Genomic DNA, 14,688 nt, shown 5'->3' on the forward strand with positions numbered 1-14,688 from the left:
CTTATTGCAGCGTGCATGGCTTTCATTGCGAGACCTTGTAAGCGAATGATGTCTTCTACTCTGAGTCAAAGGGCGTCCTTAGTGTAGCAATGAAACAATTTAACGGGAGCTCAAGCTCTAACATAAAAAAAGAAAAAGAAAACGTTTTTGCTACTAAGGAAGGAGGAAATGTGGAACTGCTTTTCTTGTTTTATAATCGACGGATGTTTGAAAATTAGTATGAGGATTTTGTTTAATTCAAACCCATTTTATGAGCATATAAATCCTGATTAAAGATATGTATAAGGGACTGAGCGAATGTCAATGTTAAAGCACGTAGATTTGACAATGTTATGATAATGTGTGAAACATTGTGTGTAACATCCATTAAAAATGTTGCCTGCTGCTGTTGCAGAATAAACGAAGGTGGTGTGTTTTTGGTTTGATGTGGTGCTGAGGAGTCTGGCTCATTATTGTATAGGAGCAGTTTGGCCTCAGCCACAGAATAGGACCTTTTTAGACCCGATTGGCCCTTTTTAATGACCCTGGGGCCGCCATATCGCATTCCCCCCAACCTTTCTTTTTTAATTTTTATTAAAGATGTGGTTATTCAAAGAGTGTTGGGGGAATAAAAAGTGGCATAGTGGGTCAGGAATTCATACACCACTGGTTGCTGGCAGACCAAATCATTGCCACATGAATGATGCTTACAGGTAGGTAGGCTGAAGTTGGGGTTAGGCCCCAGCAAGAGCAAATAAGATTAAATTGGAGAGCCAGACAGGTAACCTGATGTTTGCATTAGCATTGCATTATGGCCTCCATGTGTATACTGTACAGTATATCCAACCTCCTACAGTAGCTTACATTGCTCTGTAATTTGCACAGACTGTGTCCTGGGCTGGCTAATTAATCTCAAAGACCAAACCAGAAACGACTGCCTGGTGATTTTGATTGGGATGGTTATATTTAGCTGTCTGGCATGCCACTCTGAGGTGGTTGCTATGGAAGTAACTGTGAACCTTGGCCTGCTGGGTTACTGACTGTCAGAGCTGTAAAAATATCCGTTTGTCAAGTGAAATTGCCCTCAAGGTTTTTCATCTCTCCCCCAAAAAGATTCTTCACTTTACACAAGCCGTAATAAGAGAGAAATTAGACAATTTCCACTTATTAATATCTATGTAAGCTACACTAAAAAATAAAATGGATAGCCAAATATGTAAGCTTCTTAGCCTGTTATTTTTCAGGATTTCTCATTAGTCATGATTGCAAAGCCAAGCACCAATAATTAATGCACTTTTTTGAAGAGTTAAACGGTTAGTTCTCCCAAAAATTTAAATAATGTCATTTATTACTCGCACTCATGTCGTTCTACACCCGTAAGACCAGTGAGGCCACTATTGAGAGCAAAGCCACTGAACCTCTCAAGATCCATAAAGGTACTAAAAACATATTTAAAACAGTTCATGTGAGTTCAGTGGTTCTACCTTAATATTATAAAATGACAAGAATACTTTTTGTGCATCAAAAACAAACAAAATAATGACTTTTCAACAATATCTCATGATGGCCGATTTCAAAACACTGCTTCTGAGCTTTACAAATCTTTTGTTTTGAATTAGTGATTCAAATCTCCTATCAAATGGCTAAACTGCTGAAATCATGTGACTTTGGCACTTTGAAGCACTGATTCGATTTGTACAGCTCCGAATCAGTGTTTTGAAATAGTTTTTGATAATCATTAGCAGTTGATCCATCCTCATGTATAGTTTAAAACCTGTATGACTTTCAGTTACTTCTTTGGAACACATACCATTACAGTGTTAGTTCACCCAGAAATCATTTCATTATTTACTCACCCTCCTGTTGTCCCTGTAGGGCTTTTGTTCATTTTCATAAAACAAATGAAGATATTTTTAATTTCTGTCCCTCCATTGACAGTCTACACAACTACCACTTTGATGCTTCAAAAAGTTCAACGCTATCTCACGACCAATTCGTACTTATTCTACGAGGTGGCTATTTCGTATAAATTCAAACGACCTCACTCGTGCGAATTCATACGATTTGTCTAAACCCCAGTGACGGTTAGGTTTAGGGGCGGGGTTTGGGGTAGGTCATTCGTATGAATTCATACGAATTTGTCAACTCTTAAAATACATACGATTTAGCAAAAAACGTATGAATTAGTACGAGTGAGGTCGTATGAATTCATACGATTTAGCCACCTCGTAAAATACGTACGAATTGCCGTGAGATCGGGTTGCATAAAGAGATCTAATCCATATGATTGCAGTTTTATATGGATTATAAAGAGATCTAATCCATATGAATCAAGTGATTTAGTCCATATTTAATACAGACACAATCGCTTTATATGATGAATGGATTTAATTTAGTCTTTTATTCACATATAACATTCATCAACACACACATCAGTTATGGTCAACGAAAGCTCAAGCATGTTTTCTTGACGTGTGCGAGAACCAATGAGGTTTATTCTTGTGTGTTACACACAACACAAGCTCATTGGAAAAACCAACACTTTGTGTCAACATTTTTGCAAAATGCAGTTTCTAACAGAAATGAACACTAGAAGCAGTAAAACAGCAAGCACTTTTAATCGTTTTCACACACAATTATGATTACAGGGCCAGATTAAGACTTCTTTTTACTCCTTGTACAATAATGTTATGACCTCAAAACACTTTTTATCATAGTGCATGATTTGAAAATGAATATATTTTGGAGTTTGGATCACTTACCCAGCTCCAGATGTTCAGTTTTACTGATATAACAAGCTTGCTCGGTTGCTCAGCTGGTACAGAATTGTACTTGTGGTGCGAAGAGCTTGGGTTCAAATCCTGTGAAAGACGGGTCACGGTAAAAGAGCTCAAAGACAAGAGTTCAAATTCAAGCTAAAATACCATGGTTACGCTTGCAGTTTTATGTCACATTTGATTTTGGTAACTTTATCGGGTAGGTTTAGGGTTTACTTGTACGTTATTAAACGTGGTGGACGATTAAGCTTTTAGCGCCATTTCAATGGCCGGACATTTCAATTCAGAACTGCAGTGATACGTACAAACTCCAAAACAATAAAACATTGCCATGTTCACGTTCATCTGTTCCAGAAAAAAACTAAACACGTTTTTACCACCACTCACTGGACATTTCACTTTGAAACTGTCGTGAAATGTGCACGATGCAACATATTTTACGTTATGCAAAAATGTTGACACAGGTACTTTTTCTAATGGTTACACAGCATGTTTGAGCTTCCGCAAGAACCAGTGTGGTTTGTATTCACGTGTCAAACAGGTTCTGTTGAGATTATATTTATGTTTGCTGAACAAAGTTTATATGTGAACAAAAGCCTAAATTAAATCTGTTCATTATGTAAAATGATAGTGTCTCGTCAGAAAATTTGGACTAAACCGCTCAATTCATATGGATTATTTTTGTGTTCTCTTTATGAACTATCAAAGTGGTAGTTGCATAGACTGTCAATGGATGGTGAGAAATCTCTCAGATTTCTTTAAAATATCGTGTTTCGAAGATGAATGAAAGTCTTACGGGTTTGGATCGACATGAGGGTGAGTAAATGATGACAGCATTTTCATTTTTGGGTGAATTATCCCTTTAAAAGCCAAAGGGTCCAGTGTTGCTTGGACCATCTGCTGTTCTTCCCAATTTCTTCTTTTTATTCAGAAGAATTAAAGTCAGAAGAAATACAGGTTTGGAATGGCATGAGAGTGAGTAAATGATGACAGAATCTTCATTTTTGGATGAACTGCCATTTAACATGCATTTACATTAACATTTGCAATAGGAGTCACTTGAGGAGTTTTACAAAGAAAATACAGTATTTCATCTTCATCTTTCTACAAGACCCCCCTCTAGCAAGCTTGAATAGACTTACTTGAAATTTTGCATGTTTTATCCATCCTGTTTGACAACCAGCTTTCATAATTTAACATGGCACCTTTTACACATTGAGCATCTAATATATTTTCTCAGCTGGAACTCTGGAATAGCATTATGAGATTTGTTGAAGTGTTGAGTTGCAGAGGATCCACATCTACTGCACAGGAGGGGGTCTTTGTATAAAGAATCTATAGAGGAAATTTCCTGCCAATGAAATGTTCACAAAACCCAGACTTTACCCTTCTAACAGTGGAGAAATATTCATTTTTAATGCTGGGGAAAGTAGGTCTGGACAGACGATTTCATCTCTTGGTTAGTGGAAACTCGACAGTCCATGGTCCCTCCAAAACGGAGCTACAGCTGTCAAATCAACCTGTCAGGAAATGCTGAGCAATTGCCAGAGATGAAACTATTTGCCAGGTTATACAGATGAAACCTGCTATCCAAACACATTTATAGGTGAAGGGACCTTTCAGCAGTAAAGTGTGCAGAGAAAACTTCTCCATGAATTGTGTCTTAAAATAATACTAATGTTGCACATCAGTATATTGATGATCCTATTCCTTATTTCAAATAAAAGCTAAGCTCATGAGTTTAAGTTTAAGAACACCCTCACATTTCTCACTCAAAACATAGTGACTTTAGTTGGCTAAACTCAGAGGCCGTCAACTACAGAGTTGTGGGGGGTATTTTTTAAAAGTTTAGCATACTGTTTTTGACATAAGTTAGACCTATAAATTAAATATGCAGCTTCTCTTGTGCTTATGATAGCCTATTATGTTTATGCAACAAAGCAAGGGTGACCTGGATGCAAAAAGGTGAATATGCAGAATCTGACTGAGCATCCTAAAAATGCAACTACTGCTGGCACTCTTGTTTGCATTGGGCACATACTGATCCAAGCTAAATATAACGGCAGAGATGAGATGCATGCTTTCAACTGTATGAGATTCAGGACTATGGTTCCCAGCATGCACCATGTTTTGCTTAAGGTACTTTGAAACTCTTGTCAAGCTACAAGATACTTATCATACAATTAGTGCAGTAAAGCTACTGTTTTGAAAAAGTAGTCAGTTACCCTGGTCGAGCCTGGAAAAGCTTTTTAAATGTTATCTGAGCATAAGAAACAACATTTATGGGAGATTTCGTGTCAGATTTGGTTGCTGAAATATATGACCCTGGACCACAAAACCAGTCGAAAGTTGCACAGGTGTATTTGAAGCAATAGCTAACAATACATTATGTGGGTCAAAATTATCGATGTTTCTTTTATGCCCAAAATCATTAGGATATCAAGTAAAGATCATGTTCCATGAATATATTTTGTAAATTTCCTACTGTAAATATATAAAAAATGTATTTTTGTAAGTGGATATTCATTGCTAAGGACTTAAAGGTACAATTTGTGATATTTTTTTCCGCTAGAAGCCTATTCAAAACAAAGTCGTAGTTTGATGACGCCAAGTTTTAGAGCGGAAACTTGGGACATGTGGTCTCCATCTCAACGGACGATGCAAAAGAATAGTGATTGGAGTCTGGAAGAAGTCATGTTCGTGGATGCGATTATTAACGTTACTGTAGTATGAAGCAGAGCAGGACCGAGTGTTGCGGGCGCTGAACGAGGAGCTGGAGCGATTGATCAACACACGCCTCACAAGCAGCGGGACTTTTATTATGACACAGTCGCCGGCGCCGCTTCCGCTTTTCCGGTAATGAGTTTACGGGAGCTGTCCTTGTCGACAGAACCAGCGGCAGATGGTAAACAGTAATTATGTTCCATAAATAAGTAACACAATCCACCATAAAACGTGCAACAAGTAAATAAGGAAATGCTTGAAGCAAGCTAGTGGTTTGCTGGACGCTAGACTCTACTTCTGCATTTGTCCACGGCACTATTGTCATGTGGTTTCTACGTCAGTAAAGGCGGTAACAAAGGTAACTGACGTCATTGACAGGCGACTGCACTGCCCCGTGTCACGGTTTAGAATGGGAATTTTCTCATGATTTACAAGTAGTTGAAAACATTAGAGATATTGTTTGTAATCAGCTGGACAAAATATATAACACTAGCCTAGTGGTTTTAATGGATATTTTACTGCAAAAATTTTACATATTGTACCTGTCTTAATTTGGACAGCTTTAAAGGTGATTTTCTCAATATTTACATTTTTTTGCACCCTCAGATTTTGTGGTCCAGTGTCACATATGTTATTTAATTGTGAGTTCGGGAAGCAGTTTGAGATTTCAGGATTCCCCCATTCAACTAGATAGGACTTGGTCTTGGATGCCCAAAATAGCTGTCCAGAGGCGTTTTAAATATGGCTGCCGATTGAACAGACTTTAGGTGGACTATTGGTGGATCATAGTGCCAGAACGAGAAATAAAACCAAACGTAAATCTCAAGGCTTAAAAAACCCTCTCACACACACTGTATGAAATGACTGTCAATTATAATGCAATTGACCAAAAACCTTTTTTATAAAATGTAATTTTCGTCTGTGAGAACCTAAAATTTTCCTCTTAATTCTGTTACGTGGGTTGGTTACAAGAATTTTCAAACTCTGGAAAATGGGTTGTGTGCCAAAAAAGGTTGAAAAACCTTGGACTGATGGCTTGCACAACAGCATCTACATGATATTAAACACAAGTTAACAGAAAGAACGTTAATGTAAATCATATTATATAACTGATAATCATAAGGCTTTTGATATGATAAAACCTAACACATAAGCAGACACATAATCATATTCACAGTTCTTGTTCATTTAGAGAGTATGTCGTAACATGGTCAGGCTCAACCAAGTGCAAATTACTCCAAGTTATAGACTTTAAAGTGATCCCTTCCTTTTCTTCATTCATGGAACGGAGAGGGGCCACGAACAGATGAACTTTGTATGTATAGTGTTTCTTATATTTAAATGTTCAAGAGGACCACATTACCTTTTTTATGATTTTGATTGTAATAGGGTCTTATCAAAACCAGATGTATGCAGTAATAATAGGCAGCTGCATAACTCTGCCTCGGGGCTTTTCCTTACATTAAAAAAAAAAAAAAAAAAAAAAAAAAAATGAGCAAAAGGAAAAGGAAAACTTCCACATGCTAACATTTACACAGTGATTTCTTTTAATTGCACTCTGCTTTTTAATTTGCCTCGGACTAATGCTTTTAAAAATGTGCAGAAGGCATTTTATTGAAGTTTTGCCTAACGCTGGACCATGTTTCTGTGCGTGTTCTTCTCTTTGGTGCATACCTGGCAACCTGCATTCCTTGTTTCATTCCCAGAGTCAAACGTGTCACACGGCATGTCGAATGAGCAGGCTTCCATCAGTTCTTTGCTTCAAAGGATTACTGTAAATTAACATTCCTTATGTTGGGCTGTATGGACAAGTCCCAGTGAATCATGTTCGAAGCTCTGGTTGCAGCCTGGACCAAAGAATGGAAGTTTAAATCTACATGACTTGCTATAGCTTACTGAAAGGAGCATTGTGTGGAACTCAATGTTTCTATAAACTTCCAGTGATGATAAAGCTTCTGAAACAAGTCTTCAGAAACTTGACAGTTTAAAAAAGTTTTGATGTGTATCTTGGATGACTTTTTGTACCTGGCTTGCAAAAGAAAGCAGGGTTTTCATGGGCCATGACCACAGAATTGCATCATCATCATATCGTTATAGAGTCTTCAATTTCGGCTATTATAATAATTATTGATATATTATGACCATTTGTTTGACATAGTTAATTTATACCATCATGGTGTAGAAGGCATTGATAAAAATCTGAGAGGTAAAAGATTGTTCAAAGTTCTCTACTTTCCTTGACAGAACACTGTAACCTCAACCGTCTTGTGAATAAAAAATAAAAAAAAAATTAAAATTGATGAGAAAAGCAACAACATAAATATTGTGGGAGTATTTATGGTTATGAGCTTCCAGTGGCGATTCCTTCCAGAGGCTCAATATTTCTTGTTTTCAGCTTGTGGAAATGAGGGATTGAAGGCTTGAGGAAGAGCCCAGACCCCCGACCTGTAATAAAGCAGCTTTGCCGGATGACAGCCACGGCACCATCCACAGCCGTCCTCCAAAAAGAAAAAGGTGGGCAGAGAAGTGTGCAAAGGGGAGATGTGCGTGAGGAGAAGAAAACCCAAGAAAAACAAACATTGATCTGAAAAATTATGGTGCAGGTTTAACCTGAGAGTCACAGGGCTACTGTATGTCTTCCTTAGCCCTATACTGAACCTCAACTTTCCATGAGAAGAAAGTTCTAGTCAGTGAATGGGTGGAAAGCACTTAGGCAGGCCTATCATGCTACTGGTTGTATGTAGGCTGCTGTATACTGTAAAATGAGTAGCCTATTATGTGAAATCATCTTTAATGGGTTCCAAATGACTAAAAAAAGTTATTCAAAATGAAAATGTTTTACTCATCGTCATGTTGCATATATCCGCATGACCCTTAGCTCTCAATGTGACTGATGTGAAATGTAGCGACGAGATTGAGTCGTGTAGCCTGCTAATTAATAAGCAAAAATGCAATGTTAATATGTAGGCCTAAAATCAGTGAGAAAAAGGTGGAGGGCTGCCGGAAGAAGCAAGGTAAGAGTACCAGGTAAGGCATACCTTTTCAATTATGTCAACAGAAGAAACATTTAATATACCAATAACAGAGATGCTGACGTTTTTACTACTGAAAGGTCCAGACTGTGACTGTCCAGACTCATTTTCTTCTTGGGTAAGGCTGCTTTCAGACATTTCTGTCTGTTGTTTCTTCGTATTGTTCTAAGATAATCAACTATAAATTGCCGCCTCGTGACAGAGAATCAAAGCTGGTGGTGTTTTAAGTCGCCCTGACTGCGTGTTATCAACACTAATTGCCTCGTTTCATTCATTTTCCCTGGCTATAAGGCGTGTAGTTGCTGTATTATATCCAGTCAAACTAAACAGACAGCACCATCTTGTGGTGAAAGTGAGTTCAACCGCTAAATGGAGAAACTCAAATTATTGATAAGCTTCTGTCTAGGCCTACTTCTTTCAGTACTTTGCGGTGAGCGCTTCACTAGAATCAACCAGAACACACTTGGCAATATAATCAAAACACCTTATCCACATAACAACACCCTGGCATCTAAAGAACTTCAGCCTTACAAAGAACCTCAAAACCTGAGTATCACAGCTGTGGTAAACAGTGATATTTCATGGTTTAGAAATAGTAATTGAGGCCCGCGGTCACACATCTCACATATCTGTGAGTGAAAGCCTCGAATGTTCAGCAGATGGACACCTTTATTCTCTTGCAGTCTGAGGTGGAGCATCGTTGTTGGACTGTGGTCCTGCTCAAAGTCATGGTGGTTAATTAGAGCCTGGCAAATCCTCTGTCTAATGAAACCTCTTCAACCAAAGCCACAGTGTCTCCACCACATTAGAGCTACAGTAGCAGGCTCACAATAACGTCTCAACGTTATTATCCCTTCTCAGTAAGTAGAAAACCACATTGCTGTCTCTCTCTGGTCAGTCAAACACTGGACCCTCTGTCATTGCCAACCTAAAGGAGAGACAGCAGCCTAGTCATAGTAACAGCAGTATCCAGGGATTACACCCAGACTGCTCCTCACACAATGGTGGGCTTCTTCTGGCTTAATGAAGCAGATGATGTTTAATCCGGAGGTGGATGTGGAAAGTCTCATCACAGAGCTCTTACGTATGGAAGCCCATTCTGCCACATAAGAAAAAATCATGCTTTGATAAATTTGCTTAATTAAATGACATAAAAAGTCCTAATTATGACATAAAATGTCAAATTTATGACATGCTAACTTACTAAAACATAATTATGACATACCAAGTTATTTTGATGATATAATTATGACATACTAAGTCATGGGCCTAATTATGACATTATTATGCAGTCATAATTATGGGATTAAAAAGTCGAAACAGATAAAAAGTAGAAATATGCGTCTATTTTAAGACACTATTGTGGAGTGCAACATAACATTTAGACCCACAGTATACAAATATACCACGCAACCTCAAATGAACACAGCTGGAGACATGATGTCTGAATCGCAAAGAAATGACTCTTAAGCATCAGTTCTTTTGAACAAGGCAGTCAAAAAGTTTCATGAAAAACTAAAAATGAAATTTCCATCAATTACTCACCCTCGTGTCGTTCCAAACCCGTAAGACCTTCATTTATCTTCGGAACACACATTAAGATATTTTTGTTGACTACAGTGGTTCAACCTTAATGTTATGAAGCAATGAGAATACATTTTGTGTGCAAAAACCAAACAAAAATAACTTTATTCAACAATTTCTTCTCTTCCCTGCAGTCACTGCTGACATTGTAGACGCAGTGCAGCGGTTCCGGGTTCTATGTCAGCTAGTTGTTTATATGACATTAAAAACACATATAGTGGCATGAAAAAGTATGTGAACCCCTTGCAGAATCTGTGAAAATTAGAATTATTTTAATAAAATAAGAGGGATAATAAAAAAATGCATGTTATTTTTTGTTTAGTACTGTCCTGAGTAAGATATTTGACATAAAAGATGTTTGAATTTAGTCCACAAGACAAAACAATAGCTGAATTTATTAAAAAACCCCGTTCATAAGTATGTGAACCATTGATTCTCAACACTGTGTGTGGTTACCTGATGATCCACGTTCTTCATGAGTCTCTTGTTTGTCCTGAGCAGTTAAACTGAGCTCTGTTCTTCAGAAAAATTCTCCAGCTCCTGCAGATTCATCAGTTTTCCAGCATTTTTGCATATTTGAACCCTTTCCAGCAGTGACTGAAGGATTTTGAGATCTGTGTTTTCACACTGAGGACAACTGAGGGACTCAAACTCAACTATTAAAAAAGGTTCAAACATTCACTGATGCTCCAGAAGGAAACATGGTGCATCAAGAGTCGGGGTGTGAAAACTTTTGAACAGGATGAAGATGTCACAATTTTTCTTTTCTTTTTTTGTTTAAATATCATTGTTTTTCAGTTAGTACTGCCCTTCAGAACCAACAGAAGATACTTGCATGTTTCCCGGCAGAAAAATTAAGTACAATTTACCTTGATATTTGAATTCAAAAGTTTTCACCCCTCGGCTCTTAATGCATCGTGTTTCCTTCTGGAGCATCAGTGAACCTTTTTTAATAGTTGAGTTTGAGTCCCTCAGTTGTCCTCAGTGTGGAAAGATGAATCTCAAAATCCTACAGTCACTGCTGGAAAGGGTTCAAATATGCAAAAATGCTTGAAAACTGATGAATCTGCAGGACCTGGAGGAATTTTCTGAAGAACAGAGCTCAGTTTAACTGCTCAGGACAAACAAGGGACTCATGAACAACCATCACAAAACAAAAAAACAGTCGTGGATCATCAGGTAACCACACACAGTATTGAGAATCAATGGTTGACATACTTATGAATGGGGTTATTTTAATACATTCAGCTACTGTTTTGTCTTGTGAACTAAATGCAAACATCTTTTATGTAAAATATCTTACTCAGGACAGTACTAAAAAAATAACATGCATTTTTTATTATCCCTCTTATTTTATTAAAATAATTCTCATTTTCACAGATTCTGCAAGGGGTTCACATACTTTTTAATGCCACTGTATAGTTTTATAATTGTCATAGATTAGCAGTTTTCTTAAAAAGCATTCAAATATTTTACAACATTTACAAAATATTATTGATTAATTATTGTTTAGATTGATTTGTAAGGGAAAGATGTGACCTGTTGGAAGCATTAATCTACACAAAATTATTTTTTATTTTTTCAAACAGGCAGAAATATTCTTTCAAAACATTAAATCATTGTGTAGGCCTACATATTCAAATGTCCGTTCATTAAAGCAAAGCGCAGTTGTGATATATGACTTGTTATAAGCAAAAATTGTAAATGAATGCACTCACTGAAGCACTTCTGAACAAACATTTTTATCAGGAGATTCTGTGTACAAGCGTGTTTTAGAGACAATTGTGTCCAAAATGATGCACTATGCTCTTATATACTATGTAGCCTAGAGTAGTGTATGAATTATTTTGTGATTCAACAGCTCTGAACCAAAAGGAACCCTTAGCCCTTGCAGTCTTCCTCCGAGTCCACACTTTCATGAAGTAATGCCGCTTTGACTGTCGGGTAGAAGTCTGCTGCGGAGCTCGCAGGCTCGGCATAAGTGTGCATCAAGGGATCATGTCGGCCGCTAAGGGGACGCTCGCGAGCACTTTTGTGAAACCTAAAATGACAAATGTGCACATGGCGGCCATTGTAAGTCCACAAACCTGCAAGTGCACATGAAGTGTGCAATTTGGGACAATTTGGTGCAATTTTCGAATTAATGCGGCGATAATTGAGTGCATGAAGTGTCCAACATTTAACACTTTTTTCAGTTAATTAAGTGCATCATCCGGACATTTAAAGTGTTCTTGTTCTTTTTGGAATTTTCAGTGTGAACACATTACTTGCACTATTTATACTACAAAATGGCATAGAATAGTGCATAAGTATGCAAATTGGGAAGCACCTAAATTAATAAAAATGTATATAAAAGGGAGAAAAGAATAATTTATCAGCTTGTGTTTACCCGCTCCTTCACATCTGTGCTTGACTGGATAAGAATCACATTTTTTACTTAACACATACTTAATCAGCCAAGCCATTTGATATCATAACTATGACTGGTGTGGTGAATAGCTTGATTGAGCGCCAGTCATATTATCAAATCCAGTAAGTCATTGATGGTTATAATTCAAGGTTTACGTAAATCAGGAGGACTTCATTTAGCATTTCCCTTACTGCCAGGTTTCCATTGGAGCATTATATAAAATGCGGTTTGGTTTGTGTTACTGTTCCATAAAAGTATGTCAGACCCAACATGAGTTTAAAAATGAAACACTCCATTTGAGCTTGAAAAAATAAGATCTCAAATGCTAACTGAGTGTTTGAGGTGAAAGTCATTTCTTATGTTGTGGGTCAGTGGTTGTGGCAAAGTAGTTTGTCTATTTTTCATGTTCAAGCAAGCTTACAATTACAGTCAGAATGACAGCTGAGGAACCTCGTCATCACCACCATCCATAACATCGACAATTTTGGTGTTTGTATAATTTATAATAACGATATGTCAGACAGGTTTGTGAGCTCATTTGCGAGCTTGATAAATGGGCAGGCAGGTCTAGTCATGCTCAAGACAATTTAAAATGATTGAATTTACAGCTCCATTGAAGTATATATATATATATATATATATATATATATATATAATATATTAATTACTCCCAATGAGCATAAGAATGATTGTATTATGATTAAATAATATATATTCCAAATAATTAGAAATAAATAATAATAATAATAATAAAATAGATAATAATAACATCTCACAAGGGACCATTTTTAGAAAATATGTGTACATTAAACTTAATGGGAGCCTTTAAATATGATGACATACAAAGAATTGAGTGTTGGTTTAAGTTTTCCTTAGAAGTGCATAGGTGTAGTGTGTGAACACAATGAACTACTCAACTTGTTCTTCATATGAAAGGATAGTAGTGCTTATTGGTTTGCCAGCCACTAGAGAGCGCTATGAATCTTGTATATTTTATTGTCTTTATTGGTAGCATAGCATTTTACTTCCTGGGTTATTTCATAATTTATTTTCTTGTTAAATTCTGCTTTTTATCATAGAAATAAATCACCAAAACATATAATTGATTCCCCAGGTGCCAAAATGATTCCTAAAGGATGGTTTAAAAGAATAATATTAGGCCTATTATAAAAATAATTGATATTTATGAGAAAATCAAAATTGAAACTTACCTACATGGAAAAATAAGAAACTAAAAGTAAAGTAGTAGGCCTAACGGTCAAACCAGCAGTGAACATATGAACTTCACTACATATTTTAATGTAGTAGTTTAATGTCGCATTTAAGTGCTTTGTTGTCAGAAAGAACAGGACACCAGGTTTTTTAATTCTTGTTTTTAATTAATTTATTGGGAAAATCTTATTAAAACCAAAATGATATTTAGCGTCCCATTCATTGACAACCAAATAAACATTCACAGCGCTATCTAGATAGTCAGTTTGCTGACAATTCTGGAATTTAGGTCAAATCATAGTGATAATTTGTGGGTGGGACATGCTCCCACCAGGGGGTCGATATTGTCCCCACCACTTTCTGAAACATCTTGCGGCAAGGATGTACCTAATACAAATAAAACATGTATTTTTAATAAAATAAATCTCTTGTGGCTCATGCACAGTCTTCACACAGTCGAGCGCTTCAATCCATCACTTAATGCCATTGTGGAGACTATCTATTCGTTCCAGTGAAATCACAAAACAAAATGCACACAAACGTGTGCTTGCTCTTGATATACAATCACTGATGAACATATTCGGTTTTGATGAGAGAGGGGGAAAAAAACAAAAATACGAGTGCGGATTAGAACCCAGAACCTCTGACATGCTTAACAAAAGTTCTACCACTAGACCATTAGGGAACAAGAACAAAATTTGCGGATCTATGGATTTATTCACATGAAAAATCTCGACACTAAAGATATTGCATTATAGCGGATAAAACTCATTAAACATGAGTTCTATGTCGATAAATTAAACCCAATGTACTATTAAAATTGATTTCTGGACATCATAATGTTATTTTTTTGCAATTTTTACTGAACATATATCTGATTAGCATTTAAAACAAAGTTACGCCACTGTAACTCACTCAAATACTATCTGTGTATATACGCTTTAAAAGATTTTACAAATTTGTAAGTATT

Source organism: Chanodichthys erythropterus, chromosome 2 (genome assembly GCF_024489055.1).
Source record: "Chanodichthys erythropterus isolate Z2021 chromosome 2, ASM2448905v1, whole genome shotgun sequence".
Taxonomy (NCBI): domain Eukaryota; kingdom Metazoa; phylum Chordata; class Actinopteri; order Cypriniformes; family Xenocyprididae; genus Chanodichthys; species Chanodichthys erythropterus.